The sequence below is a fragment of the Callithrix jacchus genome, chromosome 3, assembly GCF_049354715.1.
Source record: "Callithrix jacchus isolate 240 chromosome 3, calJac240_pri, whole genome shotgun sequence".
NCBI lineage: Eukaryota > Metazoa > Chordata > Mammalia > Primates > Cebidae > Callithrix > Callithrix jacchus.
In genome coordinates, this window is record NC_133504.1 from 74315402 (window position 1) to 74332425 (window position 17024).

At 39.0% G+C, this 17024-nt stretch overlaps 1 protein-coding gene across 3 annotated transcripts in view; it reads right to left on the minus strand.

The window, feature by feature from the left end:
• The window catches only part of AFG2A (AAA ATPase AFG2A), a 406233-nt gene that overhangs the window by 10151 nt on the left and 379058 nt on the right, over positions 1-17024 (minus strand). Inside the window, exon 16 of one of the 3 annotated variants that reach the window (XR_013532907.1) lies at positions 13134-13618. The gene's annotated coding sequence lies outside the window, so the exon portion shown is untranslated. Of the gene's footprint in view, positions 1-13133; positions 13619-15884; positions 16022-17024 lie in introns of those variants that run through there. The other 2 variants (XR_013532908.1, XR_004740664.3) reach the window with 2 other exon arrangements.

Here is a 17024-nt window from a genome sequence, read left to right on the forward strand (position 1 = left end):
CAAAGACATTCTTTGAAAATGAGCTGCTTCAGTCTGGAAATTATGGAGAGAATAAGGTAGTTATTTTATGAAATAGAATCTTCAAAGTCATGAAGAGAAGGGCAACAAGAGACACCATGAGTCAAAAGTGATGACTAAATGAAAATTCTTAGGTAAAAAATAACCAAAATATCACATTTCTTTCTTTCTTTTTTTGAGATGGAATCTTGCTCTTTCACCCAGGCTGGAGTGCAGTGGCACAATCTCGGCTCACTGCAACCTCTGCCTCCCAGGTTCAAGTAATTCTCCTGCCTCAACCGCCTGAGTAGCTGGAATTACAGGAGCGCACCACCACACCTGCCTAATTTGGTATTTTTAGTAGAGACGGGGTTTCACCACGTTGGTCAGGTTAGTCTCAAATTTCTGACCTCGTGATCTGCCTGCCTTGGCCTCCCAAAGTGCTGGGATTACAGGTGTGAGCCACCATGCCCAGCAAAATATCACATTTCATCAAATCTAAGATGTCAGTTGTATGATGCATTTTATGGACTACTATGAAATTTTTTTAAAATGCTGCTAATTAATCCATGACACAATGCTTCCTTATCACTTATAGTATTATATTATATCTTATTAAAATGGCTTTTTAAATCTGTGATTTATGCACAGATTTTGTCACATATCATTCTTGTGCACACTTGAAAAGAAAAATGTTAGCAAAATAAATTTATGAGGGTCCCTGAAACTACTTCACATTCAGAGTCTGATTCTTCTGAATTGCTTTCTAACTCAGACATCAATGCTTGTGCTTTTCTATACAAGATAATCCTACGGCCATCAAGACCTCTGGGCAGTATTTCTTAAAAGATGTAGCAGTTCTTAAAAGAGTGCTGCAGCATTGTTCTCTGGATTTTTTCCAAAATCTATTCTGTGTTTTGATACTGGAATGTTCTTGATCTTATCAAAAAGTGTCAATGAAAGGTTTTCAGACAGCAGCCAGGACTCATAGTCCTGCCTCAAATGGTCCTTAAATAGTTTCCTGAGTCAAACATGGAGAGGCTGCAGTTGTTCGGTCATGCAGCCAGGAATAACAACCACATTTGCACATGGGCAGGCAGTAACAACTACCTCACAACTTGACTCCTGTCTGCCAGACAGCAACTGTAACATGCAACCCGACTTCAGAGGTATTAAAACGTGAACGAAAATGTGCATTTGGGAATTGATGGAATACAGTAGCCGACATGTTCTCCTTCAATAATCTTACGCTTTTCCTATCTCACCTTTGGACAGATGACACACAAGTGGTTTAGTAGATAACACCCAAGATTATAGAGCCGGCATGTGGGAAAACATGGACTTGAAACCAGGTATATAGAGTAGAGGGTAAGGAGGTTATTTGGTAGAAAGAAGAGAAGTAGACAGAAAAGGATAGCTGAACTACTCTGACAATAACAGGACATTCCACTGAAGATCCCCCCCAGCCTATTGCTGAGGTCTCTAAAGTTCTTTGATGCTTCAGGTGGTGCAGTCATATGGCTTCTTTTGGTTGATTCTCATGAAATTCCTGTCTCTCTTTTATCCTCTTTGATGGCCTGATTCAGTTTCTGCTTTTTAGTAAATATAAGCATCAAAATCTGTCTGGGAGAATTGGGAATACTGCACAGAGAAGGGCATGCTGAGCTTAGGTTTGGTGGATGGCAGACAACCTAGGTGGTGGGTGGGGCTAGAGGGAGGACATTCTAAAAGCTAATTGAGTGTGCAAAGGGATAGAGGCAGAAAAGTCATGGCACATGATATGATTTGGCTGTGTCTCCACCCAAATCTTATCTTGAATTGTAGTTCCCATAATCCCCAAGTGTTGTGGGAGGGACCTGGTCATTGAATCATGAGAGCAGTTACCCCCATGCTGTTCTTGTGATAGTCAGTGAGTTCTCACAAGATCTGATGTTCGTTGTTTTGTTTTCAGACAGAGTCTTGCTTTCTCACCCTGGCTGGAGTGTAGTGGCGTGATCTCGGCTCACTGGAACTGTTGCCTCCTAGGTTTGAGCAATTCTCTTGCCTCAGCCTCCTGAGTAGCTGGGATGACAGGTGTCCACCAACATGCCCAGCTAATTTTTGTATTTTTAGTGGAGACATGGTTTCATCATGTTGGCCAGGCTGGTCTTGAACTCCTGACCTTGTGATCCGCCTGCCTTGGCCTCCCAAAGTACTGGGATTACAGGTGTGTGCCACTGTTCCCAGCCTGATCTGATGGTTTTATAAGGGGCTTTTTCTGCTTTGCTCAGCCCTTCTCCTTCCAACCACCATGTGAAAAAGGACATGTTTCCTTCCCCTTCCGCCATGTTTTTAAGTTTCCTGAGGGCTCCTCCTTAGCTGTGCTGAACTGTGAGTCAATTTAACTGCTTTCCTTTACAAATTACCCAGTCTCAGGTATGTCTTTATTAGTAGCATGAGAAGGGACTAATACAGAATATATGGAATTCAGAAAGTGAAAGTAAGAAGGTAGAAGTGAAAAACAGAAGGTTAGACAGGGAAGCAGGGATCAGATCATGTGCCATGTAAAGAAGGTGTTCAGTATAGATTGGTTTTCAAGCTTGCTTTAAAGTGACCTATTTCCCCCTGCCCTCAAAAAGTGCTATTTGAAAACCTAGACTGGAACTGCACTGAAGGAAGCAAGGATAGGTCAGTGGAGGAACTGCACACAACACAGCTTTAAATCCATTTCTAGAGCTAAAATGCACACCTGGTTGGGTGCAGTGGCTTACACCTGTAATCCCACCAACTTTGGGAGGCCAGGGCGGGTGGATCACTTGATGTCAGGAGTTCGAGACCAACCTGGCCAACATGGTGAAACCCCATCTCTACTAATAATACAAAAATTAGCTGAGCATGGTGGCACATGCCTGTAATCCCAGCTGCTCGGGAGGCTGAGGCAGGAAAATTGCTTGAATCCAGGAAGCAGAGGTTACAGTGAGCTGAGATTGCACCATTGCACTCCAGCCTGGGAGACAAGAGCGAAACTCCATCTCAAAATAATAAATAAATAAAAAATGCATGCCCTAGGAGTAATAGGAGAAAGATCACCTTGGCAGCAGGAAAGAGGATGAAGGGGCAAAGGTCGTCATTGCTCTCTGCTGCTTGGAAGCCACTGCAATTATCTGGGCGAGAAAACTGAGAAATAAGAAATGCCATGTCTTAGTCATGGTTAGATTGCAAGGTAAGTTTAGGTGACGAGGGACTTTTTTTTTTTGAGATTGAGTCTCACTCTGTTGCCCAGGCTGGAATGCAATGGCACGATCACAGCTCACTGCAACCTCCACCTCTCAGGTTCAAGCCATTCTGCTGCCTCCGCCTGCTGAGTAGCTGGGGCTACAGGCATGTGCCACCATGCCCAGCTAATTTTGTATTTTTAGTAGAGATGGAGTTTAGCCGTGTTGCCCAGGCTGGTCTCAAACTCCTGGCCTTAAGTGATTTACCTGCCTCAGCCTCCCAAAGTGCTGGGATTATAAGCATGAGTCACCGTGCCTGTCCTGGGATTCTTATAAATACATAGTAGACAACCACACAAACATCTAAGGCTAGAAAACGAACTACAACTACTTACACATAAAGTGGAACTTGGAAGACACAGAGTGGTGGTAGATGCCTTTTTTTCTGTGCATGTTTTCTAATGTGTTTATAGAATGAGATGACAATGGATATTTAAAACCTTATTGAAATAAATGCTCAATATTCCACTGTAAGAATATATCATGTTTACTTAAATATTCTAGTCCCAAATTTTAAGAAGAAAAAGCACGAATTTCTATGGTACTGGGTCTCACCTCTGATAATGGGACTGATTTTCACTGTCTTGCCAGGGCTCCCACACTCCAAGTCCTGCTTGCTAACCCACATGTAGTAGAAACAAGAATGTCTTTGTGAATGGCAGATCTCTCACATCAAAGACCACGCACCTGGGGCTTAGGTTCTTCTGATTCTTCGTGTACACCTATTTCTTCTGCCTTGTGCATCATAGGGGATCTTCAGAGAATTTCACATGCAGTTTTCTTGTGAGGCAGATTTCAAGTACAACCCACATTTCTGAAGATATCTTATTCCTATTCAGGGCTCATAACACACGTGCATGTTAGTGGTTGAAATATTGTACTTAAGACCTCAGATTTATCTTTGAATTTGACACTATTTTTGTGGGACCTAATGCAGAAAACAATCAGAAAGTTTCAATCAGGACACATGAAGATAAAAATAAAGGATATATTCCCCTTATTAAATCTCTTCACCTGGCTGGGTGCTGTGGCTCACACCTGTAACCTCAGCACTTTGGGAGGCCGATGAGGGCGGATCACTTGAGCCCGAGTTCGAGACCAGCCTGGGCAGCATAGCAAGAGTCTGTCTCTGCAAAAATTAGCTGCAGATGTGCACCCATAGTCTGAGCTACTCAGGAGACTGAGGTGGGAGCATCACCGGAGCCCGCAAAGGTTGAGGTTGCAGTGAGCCATGATTACACCACAGCACTCTACCCTGGGCAACACAGTGAAACTTTGTCTCCCACCCCATACACACAAAGCTCAAGTGTAAATATAGGTCAGCGTTGATAACCAGGCACAGAAAATTAGGAACTGCTTTAAAACTTTTTTCTGTGTGGCAATAAAATGCATAAGAAACCTTTTTTTTCTGACTAGAAGGTACACCGTATAAAGCTCCTTCTCTTGTGCCATACTACTTACTAGTGGTGTCTTCATGAAGATGTGACCAAAGAAATGAAATATTCAGCATCCCCTTTAACAGAGAAGTTTCCTCCTCCATCTTCAATTTCCCATATTGTCACCAGGAGCAAAAGCTTCAAGCATTTAGAGCCATTGCACTGGCCTTGAAATGTCTTACATCATAGGATTTGTAAAGCAAGAAACATTTTCTGCCTCCAAGGGATTTATGCTGATTAATAAAAAAATTTTCAAGTAAAATGTTTATTAAAAATAAAGGAAAAGCAAATGTCAGGGAATGTTTTAAATGGGCATGTGGCTTTACTTTTTAACATGCATTTGCATCTTATTCAAGCCTTACATTTAATTTTATACAGAACACTTCATTAATACAGTGTAGGTTTGCCTCCTTGCTACCTTAATTTTCTTTGCCTGTGGATATAAGTGAGCATGTGTCTGTGCCAGGTGCACTTGGGGATTTGAGATTTGCAGGTGAGGGCATTTTGGTCACAATCACTTAACCAGTCTCTAAGAGATTCCAAATGTTCCCTACGCTTCCTGTCTTCTTCTGAGCCTACTAAGCTCTTCCAACCTCTGCCTGTGACCCAGTTCCAAAGCTGCTCCCACATTTTCAGGTATCTTTATAGCAATGCCCCACTTCTCAGTACCAATTTTCTGTGTTAGGCTGTTCTTGCATTGCTATAAAGATATACCTGAGACTGGTAATTTACTAATATAAAGAAAAGTTCAGTTGGCTTATCGTTCTGCAGGCTTTATAGGCAGCAAGGTACTGGCATCTGTTCAGCTTCTAGGGAGGCCTCAGGAAGCTTACAGTCATCACAGAAGGTGAAGGGAGAGCAGGCATATCATATGGCAAAAGTAGGAACGAGAGAGAAAGAGAGAGAGAGAGAGAGTGGGAGGAGGGAAATGTAAATGCCACACACTTTGAAACAAGCAGATCTCATGTGAACTCAGAGCAAGAGCTCACTTAACAAGCATGCATGAGGGATCTGCCCCCATGATCCAATCACCTCCCACCAGACCCCAGCGCCAGCACTAGGGATTATATTTCGACATGAGATTTGGTGGGGATACATATCCAAACTATATCTAGGGACATGATTAATGATTGTGACGAGGCAGTGGGTGTTGACCAGGACCATCCTAGGCAAACTGGGGTCTATAGTCATCCTGTTCTGTCACATCACGCTGTCTCCCTAAGTGACCTCAACACTCCCGTGGCTTCTTCATCATCTTTATCATAATGACGACCAAATACCTCCAGCTTCAATTTTACTTCTGAGCATCAGACCCTTATAAATAAGTGCTTATTCTGCTTAGATGTTTTACAGTCACCTGTAACTTAGTAACTCCAAAAGAGAACATATGATATCCTCTCTTCACATACACCCTAAAATCTCCTCTTCTAGTATTTTCTGTCTCTGTGTAAGGCACTGCTGTCTGCCCACTTGCTCAAATCCAAAGCCTTCTCATTACTCCTCATACGCCATCAGTTACCGTGATGACAGTTTTACTTTCTGTATCCTTCACAAGCTCTCCAGTAACACCATTGCCACAAGTCATGTCAATGGTTACCCAAACTAGTTTATACACTGTGGCTAGGTATGATCTTCCTGAAACACAAATCTGATCACTGTTTTTTCTTTAACATAAAAACTCTTCAGTTGCTTCTCATTGTCTGCGGGATCCAATTCCAACAGATCACTGTGATCTGGCCCCTGCCTCTCTCTCCAGACACATCTCTGTTCTTTATGTTGCATCTGCATTGGAGTTTTTCAGTTCCCTGAACGTGCCAAGGTTTTTCTAACCTCAGAAGCTTTGCATGATATGCCTCCCTCAGTGATATGATTCTCAGATACTTTGTACTCCTTTGTAAAATCTTGCACAGTTGCAATTATTTATTTATTTAGAATAATTTGTTTGAAATCTGTCTTTCCTTCTAGACTCTAAGGCTCCAGGATGCATCTGTTGTGTTCACCATTATACCCCAATCCTCAGCATAGTGCCTGAGGCTCAATCCATGTATGTTGTGTAATTAAACAAAGGATCTCTCTAATTCCTGGACTGAGAGGGGAAATTCAAATCACTTCTGTTTTCTATAATGATCAAGTCAACAGACTAGTAACAAGAATTGTTAGTATACTTACATGCAAATACATTTTTATATCTTTTTTGGGTGGGCTCATTGTCCCATAAGCAAAATAAGGGGAGGAATATCTAATAGTTTCCCATCACACATTATTTTCTCATTTGTATAAAGTTAAAAACATAAAGATAGAAGGTGAGACAAACCACAGTCTGATTTCCAGACCCTGGATTTTCACAAGCTAGAAGAATAAGATGTAACATGATGATTTGTAAGTAAGCTGTTTCCTTCCAGATTAGAGACAAATCACAAGAGTAAATGCTTAAGAAAAATTTCCAATCAAACATTGCTAATCCTGTTGATTTCTAACATTCAAGAAACCCAGAAAAAAATCTAACAGTGGAGTTCTTTGTGTTTCTTCTTTAATGAGTATTTGGCAAAAAACAATGAGGTGGGGGAAAGCATTCTTGAAGGCACAGAATCCAGTGTCCCTTGCTTACAAAGCAACAGTCGGAACCTGAAGTGATTGAGCATCTGTTTTCAATCTTGGCTCAAAATGTCTTTTAATCCAGGATGTAATTAAATCTCTAGTATGTACAGAGATATCTATTTCACATATATAATTCCCTAGATGTTTAATTATAAAGTAGTTGCAATCATTTGCACAAATCAGTTCATATTATGTTATTTTGACATCAGTTTGCATGTTTGGGAAGGAGATACACGAATGGGACTCTGAGGTGGTGCTGGGCTGTGGGAGGACTTGTCTAATACCTAGGAGTTTGTCCCATTTCCTTCTTTTTCATCTCCCAACAAGGCTGGCTGTCTGTCTTGCTTCTTCTTCTGGTACTAAGACAGGAAGTGGTAATTTTGTCAAATGTATGCCTACTGTATTTATAAGTCACCCGAGCTAGGTCTGAGTTATAAGGGAATTTTCTTAAATTCTTTGTTAAAATATGAGAATTATTTTCCTTAAGCTATTAGTTATGCAGAAACAATTACTTTAAAAATGAAAATTCCTTAACCCTGAGTAAGACAGGAAGAAATAGTAGATTATTTTATCCATGTTACAATATCTATTTCACATAATTTCCTCCTGTGAACTATTGTCAAGTATCTTGGGCGATTTTCAGAAAAACAAAGATCTGAGATTGTACTTTCTAATTTCATTTTCTCTAAACCCAAAGTGACATAAAGGTATATATCCTCTATTACTACCCACGTATTCCATAGTTATATCTTGGTATTCTACTGTATAGAGGCCAAGGCCCTTGGCCCCCTAACAGTTCACTAAAAATCACTGCCATGAGGTAAGCTGACTGAAAAGAGAAAAGGTGTACAAATTTAGTAACATGCATGAGAGCCTTCAGAAGGAAGACCACACTCCTTAATGAAGTACAGAAGCTTGTATACTCTTCTGAGGTTACAGATAGAAGGCTGGCTCAGAGCATCACCAAAAACAGGTGTTAGTGGCAAGACAGGTTATGGAAGGTAGAAAGGAAAAGGCTTGGCTAGTGGAGATGGCTTTGTTATGTAGATGAAGCCTCATAGGTAGCAGCCTTCAGAGAACACAGATGGTAAATGGTTTCTTTCAGACTTTTAAAGGTGTCAGACTCTTAGTTAATCCCCCCTACATCCAGGAAAGGCCTAGAAAGAAAAATCTGGCTGCATTAACGAAGATTTTCTACTAATGGAAATATCTCTCCTGCAAAAGATAGCTTTGCAGGACCACTTCATTCTGCTGGCCATGTGGCAGCCATTTCAAAAGATGTCAAAGGAATCTATTTTAGGGTAAAGTATTTTGATTTCCTTCAACACAAAGGTATAGAATCAAACAATATAACTGTGACTGTAGTGAAACAATAAAACTAAGAAACAGATATAATTTTGCTTGTGTTTGAAGTAGTAGCAAGAAAAAATTGAAATAGCAAAAAAATATTTTGCAAAGACAGTATCATCTGCAAGTCTCATTATACATTCTGTACAAAATTATTTTATCTCGAAATATCAAAGAAGCAGAATTTTTATGAATCCACGTTTCTAATTTCTGCTGAAGTCTTGAAACTCCAGAGGAGATAAAACAGGGAATTTGTGAGAGGGCAATTCATGAGCCCTGGCCACAGACTGAATTTGTGATTCGAAAAAGAGAAAGGCAACATGGAAGTTCTGAGCTAATAGAAGGTAGAGACAGTGTTAACCTACATTTTAAACGGGGCCTATTTGGCAGGAAAAATTTTTAAATTATATTTTGCATACAGTGAGTCTGAAATTATATGGCAAATTCCATGAGAATGAAGGTCTCTCTAGCAAACACCAAAAACTTGGGAAAGTGGTAATGTGATATTTTAGTCCTATGCACAGAGCAGATAGTTGGATAAATGAGCAGAATTCCTGAAGCAGGAACAAAAGAACAGGAGCGGCTGAATGCAAATCTTTAGGATTAAGGGGCTGTTCATATATTCAGCAAAATATTGAGTGTCAAGCTTGTTCCAGAAATTGTACTAGGCACTGAGGATATAAAGAAAATAAAAACTCAATCCTTACTTTCATGTACTTTACTGGTCTATTGGAGATGTTGTACAATAAACCAGAGACTATAGCACAGTGTGGAAACACCGTTAGCAGTGTGCAAAGCATCCTAACGGAGACACCAGAATCGGCAATAAGAATCACAGGGCTAGGGGTTTGGAGGGAGGAAAAAGAGGATGGGGGCAGGCTTTCCTGCTTAAACAGAAGGGGCCAGACAGTGACAATCTAGGAAAAACAAACATGTTCCAAGTCATGCAAATTTGAAAAACCTTGATAGATTTCAAGAACTCTAAGTGGCCCAGTACTGCTTGTGAAAGGAAGTATGAGATTTACTGCCAGGAATAAAAAAGCTTTTGAAGTGAAGACAACTACTTATTTGTGGCAGAGAAAACTCACCAGAGGTTAGCATCTTGTACAGTGCCTGGCACATTGTTAATGCTCAATAAATACTAGAAGAGTGCACTAAAATTTGCAAAACACTCTTACATACATCATGGGGAATACAGAATAATGCTCCACCCCCAAAGATGTTCATGTCCTAAACCCTAGAACCTGTGAATATGTTATGTTATATGGCAAGAAAGAATTAGAGTTGCAGATGGAATTACTGTTGCTAATCAGTTGACCATAAAATAGGGAGATTATCTTAGGTTTTGTAGTTGGGAGGGAGGGTGCAGTGTAATCAGAAATATCCTTAAAAATGGAATAGGGGGACAGCAGAAGAGGTCAGGGTGATGCATTGTAGCAAAGACTCAACCAGCCTCTCTGGCTTTGAAAGTAGAAGGGGCCACGAGGCAAGGAATGAGGGAAGCCTCTAGAAGCTAGAGAAAGCAAGAAAACGGATTCCCCTCTAGAACTCTCAGGAAGAAATACAGGATGCTGACACCTGGATTTTAGCCCAATAAGATCCATTTTAGACTTCTAACCTCCATAAATGTAAAATATTAAAAATGTTAAGCCATGAAATTAGTTTTAATTTGTTACAGCAGCCATTGGAAAGTAATATAATCATCTTGTTCTACAGATAAGAAAATAAAAATGAAAAGAGGTATCCAAATACGATAAAAAGAAAACACATAAACCATCAATACTGTAAATAAAACAAGAGACAAGTGGGATTTATTCCAGCTTTGCAAGACTGATTTAACATTTAAAAATCTATCAATATAATCTAGGCTAAAGAAGAAAAAATCACAAAATGTACCAATCGATGCAGAAAAAGCATTTGACAAAATCCAACACCCATTTATGATTAAAAAAAAAACAGACAAAAACACTCAGCAAGTTACAGATGAGAAAGTTGGTAAAGAATATCTATAAAAAACCTATAGTTTACATTGTAATTAATGGTGAAAACTGAATGCTTTCTCTCTAAGATTGGGAACAAAACAAGAATGTCCACTCTCACTACCTTTTATTCAACGTAGTACTGAAAGTTCTAACCACTACATTAAGGTAAGAAAACATAAATGAAAGATTAGAAAGAAGAACTAAAACTTTCCTTATTTGAGGTGACATGATTATAGTCTGTGATTTTTAAGGTATCTACAAATAAACTCCTAGCGCTAACAAATAAGTTAATCAGAGTTGCGGGACAGGACACAAGATGAACACACCAAAATCAATTGCATTGTTATATCCTAACAGTAATGTGCAAAGCAAAATTTAAAACACAATACCACTTAAGATTACTCCAAAGAAATTAAAGGCTTGGGTATAAACTTAACAAATCATGTATAGAATCTGTATGTTGAAAATTACAAAATGCTGATGAAAGATATCAGATAAAACCTAAATAATGGAGACATATGCCATCTTTTTGGACTTAAAGATACAACATAGTAAAGATGAAAATTCTACTCAAATTGACCTATAGGTTTCATGTTATTCCTATCAAATTTCCAACAAAATGTTTCGTAGATAGAAGCAAACTTATTTCAAAATATATATGAAAAGTTACAGGTCCTAGAATAAATTAAATCTTTAAAAAGAATTATAAACTAAGAGGAATCACTGTAGTTGATATAAATGTCTACTATATAGCAATTGCAATCAAGACAGTGAGGCATTGGCAGAGGGATAGACACATAGACCCCTGGGAAAGAATAGAGATCCCAGAAATAAACCCACATAAATATACTCACCTTGATAAAGGTGCAAAAGTAATTCAGTGGAGGAAGAGTAACCTTTTGAATAATGATGCTGAAGCGATTGGACATTCATAGGCAAAAAATAAAATGTGAGAAACAAAAAACCTAAACCTCGCACCTTATCCAAAAATTAGCTGAACATGGATCATGGACTTAAATGTAAAACAAGACTTTTCGAAAAAAAAAATAGCAGAAAGTCTTTAGGAACTACAGCTAGGTAAATAGTTATTAGACTTAACACCAAAAGCATGATTCAAAAGGATTTGTTGATAAACTGGACCTTATCAAAATTAAGAACTTATACTTTGTAAAAGTCCATAAGAGCATAGATAGACAAGTTAAAGAATGGGAGAAAGTATTTGCAAACCATATATCTGACCAAACAAAAAAATAACCTAATATCTAGAATATACAAAGAACTCTCAAATCTCAACAGTAAAATACCAAACCATACAATTAGAAAGTGAGCAAAAGACATGATCTGACATTTCACTAAAGAGGGAACACAGATGGCAAATAAGCACATGAGAAAAAGTTCAGCATCATTAGCCACTAGGGAAAGGCAAATTAAAATGACAATGAGATCATTACTACTCAGAGTAATGGCTAAAGTAAAAAATAGTGACAATACTAAATGCAAGCAAAGATACAAAGAAACTGGGTTATTGATGCATTGCTGGTGAGAAAGTGAAATGGTTCAGCCATTGGAAACAGTTCAGCAGTTTTTCATAAAATCTAACCATGCAACTACTACATGACCCAACAATTATACTCTTGGGCATCTGTCCCAGAGAAATGAACACTTGTGTTTACACAAAAATCTGTACAAGAGTGTTCAGAAAATCTTTATTTATAATAATCCAAAGTTGGAAACAATCCAGAGGTCCTTCAATAGGCAAATGATTAAACGGTGGCACAAACTTAGCATGGAATACTACATGGCAATGAAAAGGAATGAACTATTGCTAACACAACTACTTCAGAAAGAAATTATGCCAAGAGAAAAAAGGAGGAGAGTCTGTATCAGAATAAAGGGATGTTATAGTTCATGAGTCTCATGGTTTTTACAGATAAGGACACATAATCCCTGAAAGTCTCCATGAGAGAGCTTTAGGGGCATATAGCCTAGAGCAGGATTTGAAACCCAGTTCTGGCATCCACTACCTGAGTGACCGTGGCAAGTAACTCATATCTCTAAGCCTTCATGGCTTTGTTTATAAAATGAAAAGATGAATTATGCCATTTTTTTTCTTCTCAGAATTAAATTAGGTGTATGTGTAAATTGCCTACAATATATATTACAGGTGTTAAATAAATTCCAATTTCCCTCCTCAGCAAAAATAAAACTTTCTTACAGTTATTCAACTGATCAGTACCAAACCTGTATGAGATCCGGTTCCTGAGTCTTAGTACAGTGGTCTTTCTAGTCTTTTAAACCAGAATTTCTAAACTTTAGGCATAAAAGCAAAAAGTGATACTAGAAATTATAATACATAAAAAATGTTCAAGTATACTGCCTTGCTGATCCATAAGAGACAATCACATAGGAACTTTTCCATATTCACTACGTTTATAATTTTAGGCATTATTTATCAAAATTAGAAGACTAAATTATTGACATATGTATTGGTGTGTTCTCACACTGCTATGAAAACATACCTTTGGGCCGGGTGTGGTGGCTCAAGCCTGTAATCCCAGAACTTTGGGAGGCCGAGGTGGGTGGATCACGAGGTCTACAGATCGAGACCATCCTGGTCAACATGGTGAAACCCCGTCTCTATTAAAAATACAAAAAATTAGCTGGGCATGGTGGTGCGCTCCTGTAATCCCAGCTACTCAGGAGGCAGAGGCAGGAGAATTGCCTGAACCCAGGAGGCGGAGGAACGGTGAGCCGAGAACGTGCCATTGCACTCCAGCCTGGGTAACAAGAGCGAAACTCCGTCTCAAAAAAAAAAAAAAAAGAAAGAAAAGAAAAGAAAAGAAAAGAAAAAGAAAACATACCTGAGATTGTGCAATTTATAAAGACAAGATCTTTAATTGGCTCACGGTTCTGCAGGCGGTATAGGCTTCTGCTTCTAGGAAGGCCTCAGGAAACTTGAAATCATGGTGGGAGGTGAAGGGAAAGCCGGAACATCTTCACATGGCTGACAGGGGAGAGAGAGTGAAGGGGAAAGTGCTACACACTTTCAAACAACCAGATCTCCTAAGAACTCACTCACTATCACAAGAACAGCAAGGGGAAGTCTGCCCCCATGATCCAATCACCTCCCACAAGGCCCCTCCTCCAACATTGAGAATTACAATTCGACATGAGATTTGGGAGGAGACACAGACCCAAAACATATCAACATACATGCTATTTCTTTTCTTTAAACTTCAGAAAGGCTCCCTTTCTTCCTTCCTCCCTCCCTCCCTTCCTTCTTTTCTCTCTCATTCTCTCTCTCTCTCTCCCACCCCCACTTTCCTTTTTTTCTTTCTTGAGACAGGGCCTCACTGTTGCCCAAGCTGGAGGGCAGTGATGTGAACATGGCTCACTGCAGCCTTGACCTCCTAGGCTCAAGCAGTCCTCCTGTCTTAGCCTCCTGAGTAGCTGGGATTACAGGCATGAACTACTATGCTTGGCCTTTCAACTTACTAAATGCAGAGTGAGAGTCTTGTGTGACCAATAAAGTGACAGATGAAATAAACCTTTGCCCATTGGAATGAAATAGTTAATTCTATCCAAGGGTGGCAAAAAAGAAATTTGTTAATAGTTTCTAATTCCTTTTGCTCATTTGATTCAAAAACAATGGATGATTTTATATTCTCATTTCTTAACCTTAATCAACTATCTTTCACAGATCTTCATTTTGCAGTCAATTTAATACATTATTTAGTAATGTCACATTTACAAACACCTGTCATTTTACTTTTGCCAAAAGTTAAACATTCATTATACTTTTGCCAAAATTTAGAACAATTAAAATACATACTTAATTAAATTTAAACTATATCACCTAAGGCTTCATGCATGGTTTTGTATCCATTTCTCAGTAATGTGAAAGCACCTAAATTGTTTGTCAATTACCTCCTTTTGTTATTTATTTATTCATTTTGAGATGGAGTCTCCCTCTGTCACCCAGGCTGTAGTGCAGTGGCATGACTCACTGCAACCTCTGCTTCCCAGGTTCAAGTGATTCTCCTGCCTCAGCCTCCTGAGTAGCTGAGACTATAGGCACACACCACCATGCCTGGCTAATTTTTTGCTATTTTTAGTAGAGACTGGGTTTTACCAGGTTGGCCGGGTTGGTCTCAAACTCTTGAGCTCAGGTGATCCACCTGCCTTGAACTCCCAAATTGCTAGGATTACAGGTGTGAGCCACCACACCCACCCTATTACCTCCTTTTAAATGTAGGTTTTAGTACTACAGAAATGTGCTCATTTATCTAAATCTCCTCTAGGAAAATTCCACGAGATCCATGCTTATGACAATACCCAGCATAAACTGAGCTCTCAGCAAATTTTAGCTGAGAGTTACTATTATTTTAAGAAGGTTTGTTAGTATTACATTCATTTTCTCCAACATCCATAGGGCAGAGATAAGAATGTTTGAGTTTCACACACCCCACTCCCAGAGATTATGATGATGATGGAGGCACAAGAATCTGCATTCTAGAAGCATGTCCTGAACTTGGACACAGGTGGTGCAGAGTCCACTTCCTGAGACAGAATACCAAACCTGTTCCAGAGCTGGCCTCCACCTACCGAGGCTGTGGGGCCTGGTATGCTCAACCGGGCATTGTCTTAATCCATTTGTGTTGCTATAAAGAATACCTATGACTGGGTAATTTATAAAGAAAAGAGGTTTATTTGGCTTACAGTTCTATAGGTAGTACAGGAAGCATGGCGCCAGCATCTGCTTCTGGTGAGAACTTGGAAAGCTTATGATCATGGAGGAAGGCAAAAGTGAAAGTGAGTGCATCACAAGTCAAGAGAGACAGCGAGAGGAGGAGGTACCAGGCTCTTAAAACAATCAGCTCTTGTGTGAACTAATAAAGTGAGAATTTACCCATCACCAAGCGGGTAGCACTACCACATTCAAGGGGCATCCATCCCTATGATCCAACACTGCCCACTAGGCCCCGCCTTCAACCCTTGGGATCACATTTCAACATAAGATTTGGAGGGGACAAACATCCAAACTATATAAGGCATCTTTATTACAGGACTCTCTTATTCTTACGTTTCTAGCTACAAAGACTAAAAATACAGCTCATTTGACAGTGCCCAGATTCCACTTATATTTAATTTGAGTCACATCCTATTGATTGACTACTATAGACCCTGGTGCTGATCATCTGTTTTGTATACACATGTATTTGTAGCAGTCTGCTAGGGTGGTGATAACAACATTTCACAGAATGGGTGACTTAAACAACAGGAATTTATTTTCTCACAGTTTTGGAGGCTGCAGTGTCCAAGATCAAGGTTCTGGCAGGGTTCAGTTTGTGGTGAGGACTCTCTTCCCAACCATCTACTTGGTACATCCTCACATGGCCTTTCCTCTCTGTGTGTACATGTGGGGAGAGGGAAATAGAGAGAGGAGAAAGAGAGAGAGCTCTTTTCTTCCTATTATAAAGTCATCGATCCTATCAGATTAGGAACCCTTCCCCATATGATTTTATTTAACCTTAATTACCTCCTGAAGGCCCTGTCTCCAAATACAGTCATATTGGGGATTAGGGCTTCAATATATGATTGATTAAGGGAGGATACAGTTTAGTCCATAGCAGTATTTATAAACAAACTGTGGGGATGGATATCAACTTATTAAAAATGTACATGAATATGGGTTTGTAAAATAGATTTCACATAATGTTTACTAATATTCAGAATTATTTTAAGATAATGATTAATCTTCACATTCTAACAAGAGGTTCATACTTTACAGTTAAACTTCCAGTTATGTAATTATTACTAAGAAATACTGAATCTAAGCCATAGACTCTTATCATAGAAGAAATAAATTGCAAAATGATATGCTATGAAGAAGATGGAAAAAATATTGTTAATCTGTGCTTCAATCTAGCATCACATTGCAAATTTCAAAACTTTATAGTTTTTTTTTAGAAATTATTTTTTATGTTTTTTGACTAGGTAATATTTTTATGTGTCAAAATTAAAAAGTATTAAAATGTATCAAAATTATTCATCTACCTAGTTCCTAATCCTCTCAAGAAGTAAAAAGTAACCACAGCCATTAGGTTCTTATGCAGCCTGTCAAAATCTTTAATGTTCAGACAAGAAATTATTAACATATGTATTTTTCAATTTATTCCATCATTTTAATAAAAATGGCAACATATTCTGCTTTTTTACCTTGTCTTTTTCACATATTATATTTTGGACATATTTTCATTATCAGCTGATAAGTATCTTCACTTCTGTTTACAGCTGCACAGTATACTGTACATAGGTCATTATAGTTTATTTAAGTCTCCTACTTATGGCACGTAGGTTTTTTTCTAAGCTTTTTCTATGTCAAGCAATGCTTCAGTGAGTAAACTTGC